This window comes from Caloenas nicobarica, chromosome 14 (assembly GCF_036013445.1).
Source record: "Caloenas nicobarica isolate bCalNic1 chromosome 14, bCalNic1.hap1, whole genome shotgun sequence".
NCBI classification, from domain to species: Eukaryota; Metazoa; Chordata; class Aves; order Columbiformes; family Columbidae; genus Caloenas; species Caloenas nicobarica.
The window spans coordinates 4,922,917-4,935,332 of NC_088258.1; the positions used below are offsets into that span (position 1 = coordinate 4,922,917).

The following is a 12,416-nucleotide window of genomic DNA, read 5'->3' on the forward strand; positions in this document are numbered from 1 at the left end:
AGTTGAAGAGACATGGAGAAATGACGGCACATTTCTCCTTCTCCTTCAGGCACCCTCCAGCCCTGTCTACTTGCGAGGCCACCAGCAGTGAGGAGGTGGGCAGAAGTGTCTGCTCACCCTCCCCAAAAACAGGGACCCTTCCTCTGCCTGTCACCCTATAGCCATGACCCAGTTTCACTGAGGCATTTCTCAACTCTGGGCTTTTTCCTTTTTGTCTCCTCTCTCACCATTCCCCTCCCTCCCCTTTGGCACCGGTATTTGATATTTACTTTCAGGCTGGGAGGGACAGAGGAGGCTTTTCCTTGTGTGCCCCCACATTGTTCCGCATTGGTATTTGGGAACAAGTGTGACATTCAGGGGAGCTGGAGAGGACAAAGCCTGCCTGGAGGTAATCATACCACAGGCGGGCATATCGGGTATCCGTGGACACAGGGCATCCGAGAGCTTTTGACTGTGTCTTTTTTAGGAAGAGCTTTCTCAGCCTCGGTATCTCTCAGATTAGGTTCTGTCCCCAGAGGAGCCTGTTGTGCGTCCATTGTAGCGCAGCTGTGGGAACCCGCGGCATGGCTCAGCACCGGAGCGGTAGGACAATGCCGAAAGGCACCGGTGCTCCTGACCTATCTGATGGGCGGCTCTTCCTGCAGTCCAGAGGGACCGATCTCTAATGAGGAGATTGTGTTGACATCTGCTTCCCGGCGCTTTCTCTTCTCTACTCAGATGTCTTCAAAAGAGCAGGTATGGATGGAAGCCCTGTGCCCTTGGCAAGCGTCCCTGAGCCTGTGCATGGAGATGTAGAGGGTGAGATACACACATATATATGCACAGCTGGGGAATGGATGGTGACTGGCACACTATTATACAAACAAATATGAGTTTGTGCCTTGCATGTGCAAGAAGGAGGCAACACAAGGAAATCATGCCACCATCCCTGGCTCTGCCAGGGCACTGGGCGAGCAGCAACAACCTCAAAAACTCAGCAACGAATGGGGATATTCAAAAGGAAGCCCAGGGCTCTCTCTGTTTCCTCCCATGCACCTTTTGGCATGGCCTGAAAGAGCTGGCCCTGCGCGCAGAGCACCCACAGCCTCTCGCAAAAAGTGGGAGACACTTGCTTATCTGACTCCAGCTATCTTTTCCACTTTGGAATTTGCAGGAGTGTGATGCTAAATGCTTCCCAGAGACATAGGAAGGGATATCTGTCCTCAGTCTCTGCTGTTGGGTGTCCCGTCCAAGGATGCCCAGCCCTATCCAGCCTTGACAGAGCCTGGCTGCTCCATGACCCTGCCCGTCTGGGATGGGATGACATCTAGAGCACTGGCAAGTCCAAGGAGCCTGCTGTGTCTCTTCTCCTCAAAGAAATCAACACCCGCCCCTCCCCAGTCCCATTAAAATGCCTGATTTAGTACAGTTGCTAATGGCGTTTATTCCATGTAAAGCCACTTTTGGCTCCTATCTGCTGAGGAGCTGCGTAACCCTGGTGAAGCCTCGCTGATATAAACCAGCCATTGACTGATCCCTTATCTCCAGCCTTCTCGTGCTGACTGATCGGTTCCTCCTTCTTCTCTCAGCTGAGCCTCTGCTCTGGATTCATACGGACTTTCATGACTTCTAAAATCCTGGCCCAATAAAACATTAAAGCACTTGAACATGAATGGGACTGTTTACTTGCTTAAACCTAAACATGGGATGTAGTTGGATCAAGACCTTTCTCTTCCTGCCCAATGTTTCCTCTTCCAGTGTCCTGGCTGCTCTCCTCGGCATCATCTGTGGTTTCTCTCTGCTACGGTGCAATGTCATGGAGAATTTGCAGTTTCTCATTTGTGACGCTTTGGTTTTGCCTAAGGTGACAAATGACCTCCTCCCTTAGTGATAAACCAATTTACTCATCCCAGCTGCATCTGCTGGTAAGTCACAGTCTGCCCTCGGAGCCGAGGCTTTCTGTTCTGCTCAGCATCTGCACTACAGCTGTTTGCCATTGACTTTCGCCTGTTGTCTTTAGCACCCAGACACTCGCTTCCTATTGCACTTCTGCTCATTGCGTTTCTTTTTTATTAATCTCAGTTCTCTAAACCAAGCTGGCTCCTTTCTATGTCTTCTGGGAAGAGAAATCCTCTGCCAGGTTGTGAGGTAGCCCTTCACGGCTCGGTGTGATTGAGCACCTTGAGTTTGGCAGGAAACCACGAGCATTTCTGGAGATGATGGGACACACAGCTGGGAGATGCTGCTAGGGTGGCTGCCATCCAGGATGGGGATGTGACCTGCTGCTGTGTCCCTGGACAGGGAGGGATGTTCTTGGATGTGTAGGAATGTCCGTGCAGCAGCTGGGGAGCACAGCAGTGAGGATGGCGAAAGGCTGGTCTCTCCCGAGCCGCCTCGGCACACATGAGCCTGCAGCCCATCAGACGTGGCCCTGACTGAGGTGTCTGGGAGCAGGTCCAGGCTTACGCGAGTCGGGACGGCTGCCGAACACATGCATCCTCCGTGCAAGGAAAAGATGTCTTAGCAAGGATACAAAGCACACGATGGGCAGGTCCCTGGATGAAGCCACTTCCCTCCAGCACATCTGGAAAATCGCTCCCATCCTCTAGTAAACAGGCTTGCAGAGGAAGATCTGTGCTAGCATTGTCCTCCCTTTGGGACGTGGTGGAGCCAAGGTAGGACAATCCGGTGGGATGGGAGGATATAGGCTCTCCTAGAATAACTCACAGCTGTCCTGGAAGCTTGGAGACCTGAAGGGCTGAGGAGCGTGTTGGCAAAGTCACAGATTTCATCAGTATTCTTGTAAAAGGGCCAGGGGAAGACACAGTTTCCACAGGACAGCAGGGATGATGTGGGTCCATCTGGAGTCCCTGGTGACTTTAGACTTTTCTCCCACCTCCAGGGACCCAGAGGAATGGCAGTGCAGGGGGGTCTCCAGGCCAGGCTCAGGAGAAAGCCTGGAGGAACCAGTACAGCTGATCCTCCTCCCCCTGAGCAGAGGATGTCTCAGGAACCCTCAGCAATGCGGGATCTTTAAAAATCATCATATAACATCCTGAATCACTGAGGGTGGGTTCTTGTTTTAGGAGGCTGGGGAGAAAAAAAGTGGTGTCATGGTCTGAAGTTCTCCAAGGAGGGGAAAGGATCCAAGAGAAGGACCTCAGGTCCTCAACTGCAGGGCAGAAATTTGGGAGAGGAAAGATCTGTTTCAGGGAGAAGTGATGAGAAAGTGCTGTAGTGCTTGGAGAGCAAAAAGCAGGGTTTGCTTAAATCTCTGGTAACAATAATTATGTCACAGCTGCTGAGGAGACAGCGCAGAGAAATTTTGTTAGAGATTGCAAGCCCAGATACAGATAAATAGGGAAGCTTAACTCTCTCTTCAGAGGGGGATAGGCAAGGAGGTTGTTCTCCAGCATAGACAGATGTGAAGCCCTGCATTCCCTCCAGGTACCACAGATAGATGCCACACGTGAGAGAAAATGAACCAGAGGCATGATTCATGGTACATCAAATGTGATGCTGAGGTTCCGCTCCGCTCCAGGACTGTGCTCCAGTCTTGCCCAGCAGCCCCAGGCATGGAAACCTTCTGCGTACTGGAAGAAGACTCCTCTTAGGAAACCAGGAGCTTGTTAAGTTCAGCTCTGGTTACAGCCTTAAACCATCGGGTCATAAATCTTTTTTGTGGTATCTTTAGCAAGGGTGTTCTCCACCAAACACCTTGCTCAGCAGCGTGGCAAATGTGGCAGCTGTATTTGGGGGTATATCTCTCTGCTGTGGGAAGTGCAGCCCCGGAACAGCCCTCAGGGCATGCTTGGGAGCCCAGCATTGTGGCCCTGGGAAGGCGACAAAAGATGTGACTTTTCCAGCCTCCTCAAGGCCTCATCTAGAAGGATGTCCCAGCCTTTTCCAGCTGAGCATCCCTGGGCAGGATGACGAGGCAGGCAGAACCAAACGCATGGCTCTGAATGTGCCCACCTTCCTTCAAGTGAGGTGACATGCCCAGGCAGGTTGACCAAAGTCACAGTGGCCTCTCCTCCCTGCACTGGTGCCTGTGCACTCAGTGTCATGACAGCCAGGAGGTCCCAGTGCCGCTCTGTAGCTGGGAGAGTGGTCCCCTGGCAGAGCAGTGCTGGGTGACAACCTGTGAGCTAAGGACTCTGGGTGAAGGGCTCAGCACAGAGGTCTGGAGGCTTTAAGAAAAAACAAACCACCTACAGAAGCCTGTTTAGACTGAGCATCTCAGAGCTCTCCCAGGCACCTCTTTCCTGCCCCTCTCCCTCCCCCTCCGAGCAGCTCAGCCCTGTCTCCTGCGCAATCTCCAAATGACAAAAGGCTCTTTGGGGCTCAGCATCAGCCACAGCTCATCGCCCGCCTGCCCGGCCGCACGGATGGAGGACAGGACCATCTGCTCCAAGGCAAATGAACCCCGTGGCCAGATGCTCTGCTTTGCTAAGGAGGCTGTAAAAACCTTGGACCCGGTTCATGGGAACCGCTTCACTCTCCCCCGCCTCCTCCTCCCACACACATTAACCTCTTTACTGCCACTGATGTCTTTATAGCAACATCTGAGGGAGGAGAAGGTGGTGGGTGAGAAGGCACGGGGGCGGAGAGGCAGGATGCTGCGGAGGTGTGCTGGGAGCTTGCCTGACATGGTGGTGTGAAGTTTGCCATCCTTCCTTCCCACTTTGGGAAGGTGAGGAGTGAGAACCCCTTCCCGGCAGGGAAGCTGCAGGCAGCACGGGACTGGGTGCGGAGACACCGCAGGGATGGAAGGATAAGGTGGCGGGATTGGCACTTGCTTTGGAAGTGTCCCTGCAGAGATTTGCTTTCCCTCACTGCTGATTCCCATGAGCTGACCAAGCCCCATCCCCCAACCAAGGTTTCCATGAACCATCCTGATGGTCCCCATCCTTAAGGCAGCGGCAAAAGCACCCAGTGCTTGCTCCAGGCACATTGGGTGTGGTGGAGAGGAGGCATCGCGGCTGCTGCCAGGTCGCTGTGGCTGTGGTCCACATCACAGCCCATCCCTGCACTGGTCACCCCCCAGCTTGCTGTTGGGAGAGGGGGACACAGTCTGGGGTGTGCTGGGGTCTGCAGGGGTCTGCCCCACCGGTCACAGCTAACGTCCTGCCTGCACAGTGTTGCTAGCGATAGTATACCTTTGCAACAGCATACGACATACGTTTGCACAAAACAGCAACATTTTAGTGGGGACAGGGACCTGCCGGGTAGTCCTTGGGAAGAAGCCACATAACTTCTCTATTGCCCCTACTCCTGCCAGTGACAGAAAGAAAGTATCAGTCCCATTTGGCAGGGTGCTCCCACGTAGCACCTCAGTTTTGGGCAGGGCTGGCAAGCATCTGGACTATGGGGATGAGCCACCTGTGTGCTGCTCAGTGCTATGAAGCCCACAACATAGCAGGTGAGCAACTGCTGATCCAGGCTGGATCCAGCCCTCCTGCCTGGACAGGGAGGCTTCCCACCTATTAACAGCCACAGGGCGATGCAGTTTCTACGGCAGCACCACATGTGCCTCTCTCCTACCTCCCCTATGCATTTTCTGTCCCTCTAAATTCATTTCCAGTCACCCAGGCCACCAAGGGTTAACAGGTGGGCTGTCTAAGTGGGGGGGGTCAGGAACTGGGGACATCACAGGTGGGATTCGAGCTTGCAAGGCATGGTGGCCTGCTGGAAAAGACCTTGACTATTGAACCCTGAAAAATCTCCTCCTTTCTACCAGAGCCTTCCTCGCCCTGGTTCCCACAGGGCTCCTCAGCCGCCCCACACCTCTGGGAAGGTCACACGCCGCTGCTGTATCTTGCCCGGCGCAGTGGGAATCCGATTAACAACCGGCCCCCGGCCCTGGGATTGGGCAACGATGGGTGAGAGAAGGGCCCCACGCCTGGAGAAGAGCTTTCCCACACTCTGTCCCCGCTCGTCGGCAACGGCGGAGGAAATCGTCCATATCTAAATGCGTCCTGATAGCTGCGCTAATCTAGGGCTGAATGTGCAGCTTGGGGTAGGCTCGTCGGCAGCATTAGCGCAACACATGGCCCATATTCAGCTCACACAAAGGGCCATATTCTTCCTCACCCTGCTTGGGCTTCACATGCTCGAGTGGAAAAACAGAGTGATGCCAGGGGTGAGGGAAGAGGGGAGACCGTTGAGATGGAGCAGCTGGATCCCCTCGGGGACCCGGGGGGATTTCTGACCTCGGGAAATGTTTGCTCTTCGCCCAGTGCCCCATCAGACAGACAGGACCGTGCAATGCTGTGTTCTCAGCCCCTAAAATTTGGCAGAGAGAAGGGAAAAATGAGGTTTTCTAAGCAGCAGAGGGGTATCTGGGGTGGCTGCATAGCAAATTCCATCCCCGGTTCACAGGGGTGCCCTGCTGGATGAGGTTTCTCCACTCGCTCTCCGCACCAAAAAAATACCAAGGGGAGAAAAGTTGGCAAGATGTAAAAAAATAGTCAGTTCAGCTCAACCTGAAACATCCCTCCAACCAAACCCACAATGTTTTCTTCCCTTTGGGGGGCCTTTTTTTGCACCTTTTTAACCCTTCTTCTCCTTTTGGCTCACAGCACTGTTCAAATAGGAAAAGCTGTTTTGAAATAAAGAAGCCAAAAAAAAGTTTTGTTTTGAAAAAATGTTGAAACAAGATATTTCAACATCTTCCAAATGATCTCCCTCACTTGTTTTGGCTGAAGCCCTGCATTTGCATTTGACCTGGATTTGCACATTGTTGGTTCCCCACAAAAGGGCACATTTTTCGTTGAACTCAGGCCTGTTCTCCAACAAGCAGCTCAGCTCCAGGGCCAAGCTTTGTAAGCAGAATTTTTCAGAACTATGGACTAAGTGGTTGGTCTGGATAAAGGTGAAGACCGTCTTCTCCAAAGGACCTTAAAATGCGCCTTTTTGCCCCGCGGAGTTCCCCTTTCCTGTTCCCCCTTTTTCTGTGCTGTCTCTTCTCTTTTTGCCTCCACGCTTAGACCAACCTCTCACCTAATACTCTTTCTTCTGCAAACTCCATTTTTTGGGTCATTTAGTGAGTAAATGCTGCTGCCAGGCTTGGATGCAATTCTTCGAGCCCTGGAGAGCCCAAAACCATAAAGCTCAACTCCATGATGGGGCAATCCCCTCTTGGGGACCATTGTAAGCCAAAGGAGAAACTCTCCAGCCCTGGATAAGGGGAAACCTCCCTCTAGGAAAGAGACGCTCCAACCCTGCCCCCCTTTCCCAAGCCTTGGGGATGCCTCGGGGCTGGGTGTGAGGGAACAGCAGGGGGGATGTGCTTGCACACGCAGGGATGCCAGGGCAGCGTGCAGCCCTCGCCTAATGACCCTTCAGCTCGCATTAGTAGCAAAGTCCCCACCCTCGCTTGGAGCTCCATCGTGCAGCTCCCCATCACCTCCCCACCCTGCCACCAGTGGGATGAGTTTCTTCCTCCTTGCTGTGGACCGGTTCTTTCGCATCGGGGTCGGTGGGTGCCGATGGGAAAGAAAATCCCCATGCCTGGAGCTGGGAAAGCAGCGACCTTCCCTGATTTCCACTGGGAAGGGCGGGGAGCGAGGGGAGGCAGCTCTTCTATGCCTGGCAGATCCTCCACCGTTCTCTTTCTGGGCCCTGTCGAAATCTGCTTGTTTTAACTTGTCTGTTTGTCTCACTGGGGAGATGGACTGGAAAACACAAGGCAGATCCAAGCAGCTTTATCCACGGGGAAAGCTTTCAGCACATAATGGTCTGGGGCTTGTTTGATGCCTGGTGTAAGATGCAGCTGAATAAAACCACGTAGAGGGAGCTTGAGTAGTAAAGGGCATCTCGAGAAACAAGCAGTCTTTTCTTCCCTCTCCCGCTGCAGAAGCTGCCCCGGAGATGCCGTGTGTGCAGGGAGAGGGGCTGGTTCCCATTTCATCTCAGGATGAAGGCTGCCACTAGAAATGAAAGTAAGTGTTTAATTCCTCTTATTCCTGCCTGGTTGCTATGGAGACAACAGTTTAATTAACCACAACGCTGATGCCCTGCACACCACAAAGCTGCCCGGGAAAACATTAGGGTTGTCTCTATACGTCAGTCCTGTGTTTACTTCTCAATTTTACTCACTTCCAGAACTTGCCAAAAGTACTCGATGGGCACGTGGTGCAACCTGGCGTCATCGTCGTACAAGCCATGATCGCGGTTCCCACAAGGGACAGACCGGGAGGGCAGGAGCTACCGAAACCAGATTCCTTGCTACGATGTGCAGGTTGGATGGAAAAACACAAACACATAGGGAATTTCCAGAGAAGAAAGGGGAGAGATCAACCCTATTTAGTCTTCCAAGGACTTCACTTGGAAAACCCACAGAGATACGGCTCGTGCGATCTCATCTACTTCTGTTTTGTGGACTGCGGCTTGGCAGGAGGCCATGGAGTGGGTGCAGAAGGCGCCTGCACATCTCACCCATGCAAGGTTAGCTCCTGAGGCAGCCTCCAGCCAGACCCCGGGGCAACCTTTGCAAGGAGCTGGGCTTAGAAGGGCTTTTACCTTCCTGCTGGAGACCTACTGGGATATTTCCATCGCAGTTTCTAGTTGAGGGCTGAAGCTGCTCTGCTCTAAGCCTCCACCCCCTCGCAGTCGCTCCCTGGTGGGGAGCACCAGGGCGAATCTGTTGGGAACGCTGCCTGCGTGGCGGGAGGTTTGCAGACCCCTCGCTGTACCCTGGATTTCTCCAACTCATCGTCTCCAGGGGTGCAGCGGCCCCCAGGAGCTGCACAGGGACTGGGGAGAGACCTGTGGTGGGGAGCTGGCACAAGCACAGGAAATCCAGCTGTCAAGAAGACTCCAGCGTGCTTACCCATCCCTGCCTCCCGGCACCTTTTTCTGGTGTGCATTTGTGTTTCAGACAAGCATTGATCCTGCTGGCCAGCCCTTACCTGCCAGCATCTGTCAGACACCACAGTAAAGAGTAGCCCCAAGGCACGAACAGCCCGCCATAGGGGCCGCACCTATATCCACCTCCGTGATGCAACGTCTTGCTGCGCAGCTGCTCGCCTCGCTGCCAACAGCCCCCGCGGCTCCGCCGGAGACCGGGTCTCCAAAATAAGAGCTTTGGCACCTTCCCAGTTGTTTGCCTAACACCAGCCTTGAAAGTTAATTTCAACAAAAGCCAGAAAAAGCCTTCTCTTGCTTCAGGGAGAGAAGTCCAGGGGTAAAGGCTCGACTTGGTCAGATGAGAAAAGGAGGGATGAGCAATACAAAAGACCCATCCCCGTGCCCTCGCAGCCGCTGTCACCACGTGTGTCAGGGAGAAGTGGAAAACTCATCCCACCTGCTGTCAGCAGGGTGACACCGAGCCTGGATGGCCACCCCAGCTCTTGCATGGAGACCGTGGTGAAGGTGCTGCATGGTGGGAGATTGAGATGTGCCCTCGTCACGTAGGGTGCTGTCACAGCGTGTCACTACAGGGCTTGGAGGCAGCACAATCAACTGTGCTGTCACTTTATGTTGTGTGTGACAACAGATGGCAGTTAATAAATAAAAGGAGGGTAACAGGCAGGGTGTCAGGTTTTACTAACCACGTCTTGGTGAGAGCTGGTGCAGGATAGCTCTGCTGCTAGCCCAGCAACAGAGTCTGCAGAAGCTACACTGGCATCACCGCAGGCTCTGGCCTGCATCCCTGGGAGCAGCATTAGCACAGAAACCCAAAACTCAGCCAGGGACATGTGAGACAGAAGCCTGGGCGCTGAAGGGACACAGCCAGGAGACTGCAGAGGAGGATGAGCCATCTGGCTGCTCCAAACTTTCAGATTGCCTTGACCTCGTGTGGAGGGACTCATATCTCTGGCTCATCGGGAGGGTTTATGTTTTTCCATTGGAAAATTATACCCTCATTCCCATTCCCAGCTCCCCAGGGCACTGGAGGAGTCCTTCACTGTTTTAAGAATTTGCATTGCTTCCCCTCTCCCTCTGTTTTCCTTCTCTTCTCCACAACTCAAAGCTTAACTAAACCCCAGGGAGGGGAGAGGAGGGAACAAGACGCTAACTCTGTCTCAACATTTGTGTTAGAGTCCCAGAGACAGAGACATGGTTTTAAGCACTCTGCAGGCTGCAGGCAGAGGAAAAGCAGGGGACTGCCCTTTGGGCCAGCCAGAGCTGGCTGAGTAATTCACATCGCTGTTCTTCACCTTTTCCATGGGACTTTCCGGTCGCTTCATCTGGGCTCTGGTCTGACCACACACAGCAGCCAGGATGGCTTGGAAGGATGTGTTTTTCTGGGATGGTTTCATTTGTGCTTTCTCAGTGCAGGAGGTTGGTATCAATAGAGTTTCTGCCCTTTCTGCTCTCTCGGATAAGATATTGGTACAGCAGGGGATTTTTATTGCTGAAGAAACCCATACGATGCTCTCAGTGAACAGCAGCTTGGCAGTTAGGAAGCTGCTCACAGCCTCGCCAGGCTGCCGGCCATGCTGCACCTTGCTGGGAAGCTGACACCCTTTTGGCCCATGTGATGGGAATTAAGCTCAGGATCTCTGAAACACGCGATAGCTTTAAAAAGCTGGTTAGCAGGGGGCTGTCATCACGATTCCAATCCCTGCGGGACAAGCAACATGCGGAGCAGCAGGCATCTGTTCAGGCTACATTCGTTGTGTAGCAAGGCTGCTGGTTTTGGGGCAGGTATTGCACTGCCAAAACGTACCCAGTGCTTCCTCAGTGACTCGTCCGCCAGGCTGGGGACAAGGGCGACAGCATTCTTGGGAACAGCCCTTGGCTTGAGGACCATAAATCATAGCCAGTGGGAACAACAAAGATGCCTGGTTGGATGGGGTGGGGGGCAAGAGGCATTGCTTGGGGCCGCTTGAATTTATGGCACCCTCTGGCTCCTTTAGCAATGGATGCTTTCGACATAGAACTCAAAGCAACAGCCTTACAGAGGGAGATAAAAGGCTGGGAGAAAAGCAAGGATCATATTTTTTCTCCTCTTTCTTTCTTCCTTCCTTTCTTTCTTTCTTTCTTTCTTTCTTTATTTATTTATTTATTTATTTTTTAAATCAGCAGAAGGGAAGGAGGCACCATGGCAACGCCAGGCTTATCGGGCGGGATGCTCAGTGGTGGAGGGCCTGTGCTAACCACCCTTCTCCAACACAGCCCTCAGCAAACCCCTCTGCAAGGCCATCCCTGTCTCTGTTGCCCCGTGCATCACATACCCATCACCAGTGCTGCCTGCACCGCTGGCAAGACAATCCATTCCCAAGGATGGGATCAGCCACTGCCTTGGCTCCTCGGTGCAGAGGAGGAGGAGGGCGACCCTGTTAACAAACCTCAGCTAAACAGGCTGCTTGGGGCTGTACAGGCAGAGCCGATGCCCTCATTGATATTGAAATCAGGTGCAATCCATCACGGGGTGAACAGGCTCCTTTCATGGGAAGCTGAAAAGAGCCACTCTCAAAGGGAGGGGGAAAAGCTTGTCCAGGGGAAGGGCTAACCAAAGCGTGGCAGGTGTGGTATGGAGAGGGATGCTGTCTGCACCAGACAGTGATTCATTGCAGAGCAGTGCCATGCCATTGCCAGGGTGGACACAAATTGCAGGCTGAAAAGTGTCTCCTGGATGGCGGGAGGACAGTGGGCCTTGGGACATGTTGGGTTTTGTCAGGGTTCAGTGAGAACACTGGCATTGCAGAGGGAGAACAGTTTTGGTTTGCAACCCAGTGTGGGAGTGTCCCTGCCGGAGGAGTCGGTGTGACAAAGGCAGCAAGATAGGGCAGTTCATGGGTGTCAGGAGAGGAGGTGGCATTGGGTGTAGCCATGGGACACGTGTCTCATGGGCCACCCTGACTCCTTTCACCTGTGATTAAGCCCCCATGCCGGTGAGCGAAAATGCAACTTTGCGCTTTCACCGGTGGGTGCTATGGGTCCCCATGCGAGAGCATAGAGCTGCTGCGTGCAGGGTGACTTACGATGACTCTTTCACTCCTCGTTTCAGTCAGAATCCCTGCTGCTCCGATGTGCTGCCAGAGGGGCCAGGGCTGCCATCCGCACCAGGGGGCAACACCAAGAATCCCCCCAGGGCTCCCCAGGCAGGGATGGAGACCACACCACAAAAGCCCTTGAACCTGAGTTGCTCTCAGATCTGTAGGTCTAGCTCAGCATTCAAAATAAAAACAACAGCCCAAAGTGAAACTGAGTTTGGTTTCCTGTGTCTTAAACCAACTTTGCACTGAGCTCGAAGGCTACTGCTGGCTTCAGCACAGCCTGATGTGATAGGGACCACCTTCTGTGGAGTGGGGCACAAGAGTTGGGTTGATGGGAGGAGAGGGCGCTGGGGATGGTGACCAGCCTCATGAGCTCCCCCAAAATTGCCTCCCTAGTGCAGACAGCCTGTGGGCTCGAGGCACGGTCACTCTCGCCCCGAGGGGTCTTGTCTTTCGCCGTCTGTACCAAGGGTCAGCCCGGAGTCATCT

The 12,416-nt window shown here is 53.5% G+C and overlaps 1 long non-coding RNA gene across 2 annotated transcripts; it reads left to right on the forward strand.

Moving 5' to 3' along the window:
* Positions 1-497: 497 nt before the first annotated feature.
* Positions 498-12,166, forward strand: LOC135994420 (uncharacterized). 2 transcript variants are annotated; one of them, XR_010606991.1, is made up of 4 exons: positions 498-735; positions 1,154-2,654; positions 7,838-7,922; positions 8,086-12,166. It is a non-coding gene; the product is annotated as an uncharacterized LOC135994420 (long non-coding RNA). The 2 variants fall into 2 exon arrangements; XR_010606992.1 differs by having other exon boundaries at positions 1,154-1,904; positions 8,086-12,164.
* Positions 12,167-12,416: the final 250 nt, after the last annotated feature.